Raw genomic sequence first — 1,286 nt, forward strand, 5'->3', positions numbered from 1 at the left:
GAGCCTGGGGCTCTGGGCAGCTTCGGGGTGCAAGGAGGAGGCTGGGCCACGCGAGCAGCCCTGACTGTCGGGGGGGTGGGGTGGGGTCGTGGGGCCCAGCCCCGGGTGCTGCATGCAGGGCGGGGTGGCCGTGAGCCGAGGCGAAGATGGAAGGCATAACGCTGAGCCGTGCGGAGCAGAAATACTACTCGGATCTCCTCCCACTGCGACATTGAGAGCACCAAGAAGGTGGTGGGCAACGGGCGGGTGCTGTTGCTGGCGCTGTTCCGGGCCGCGCAGCTGCCCAACCACGCAGTCCTCCAGATTGTGGAGCTTCGTGGCTCAACAAGACTTGGTTATTTTGGTAGAGTTCAGTTCTACGTTGCTTTGAAACGTGTAGCTGTTGCCCAGCCTGGTGTCCCTTTAAGAGCAGAAAGTATCAGTACAGTAAAGGACCTTCCTCTGCCAAGATTGGTTTCTTCAAACAATGAACAGGAATCTCGCCATGCAGCCTCCCTTCAGATTCTGAAAATCGAGGATCTTATTCTGGTGTGAGTCCTCCACCACCTGGCAGGAGGCAAGTGAAAAAGGGATCCGTAAGCCATGATTGGGTTCCGCCTCGTGCATCTGCAGATCCACAGGAACCTGCATCTGCAGTAGTTTCACCAGGGCAGTCCCCACCAACTTCACACACTGGCGGGAATAGTGAGAGGCCCCTCGCATGGCCTGGGCCATTTTGGTCTCCCCTTGGTGAAGGCGGTCAGGTTCTTCAGCAGGTGGTGCAGTGTGGTCAGGGAGAATTCCACCTCCACCTCCACCTCCAGAAAGCTGGGTCAGTTTTGCAGATACTCCTCCAACCAGTACTCCCGTCTATGCACCCTGCTTCTGTCCAGGACCAGACAACAGTACGCACCATGGCATCCTCTACAACTGCCAGTGAAATCCGTAGGCAATGCAGTAGTTACAACGATCCCTGGAAAATAACAGCTGCGCAAAGACAGTATTATGTAAATCAGCTTAAAACCATTCGGCCAGATCTGAACAGATTTATTCCAGGAGCTGCAGCTGAAGAGCTTTTTACCAAATCAAAACGTCCTGTTCTTGAACTTTCTCATATTTGGGAACTCTCAGGGTTTGATACAGACGGTGCATTGACACTGGACGAGTTGTGTGCTGCTTTTCATCTGGTCGTTGCCAGAAAAGATGGCTACAACTTACCAGAAAAACTCCCTGAAAGCTTAATGCCCAAACTGATTGATTTGGAAGACTCAGCAGATGTTGGGGATCAGCCGAGTGAGGTAGGTTGT

General features: G+C 53.6%; 1 protein-coding gene and 1 pseudogene across 2 annotated transcripts in view; both read left to right on the forward strand.

The window, feature by feature from the left end:
• MYO1E (myosin IE) overlaps positions 1–1,286 on the forward strand; it is a 301,820-nt gene that overhangs the window by 228,640 nt on the left and 71,894 nt on the right. The window lies entirely within an intron of this gene.
• The window catches only part of LOC102479632 (ralBP1-associated Eps domain-containing protein 1-like), a 28,374-nt pseudogene that overhangs the window by 22,655 nt on the left and 4,433 nt on the right, over positions 1–1,286 (forward strand).

Source organism: Tupaia chinensis, unplaced genomic scaffold (assembly GCF_000334495.1).
Source record: "Tupaia chinensis unplaced genomic scaffold, TupChi_1.0 Scaffold000063_1, whole genome shotgun sequence".
Lineage (NCBI taxonomy): Eukaryota > Metazoa > Chordata > Mammalia > Scandentia > Tupaiidae > Tupaia > Tupaia belangeri.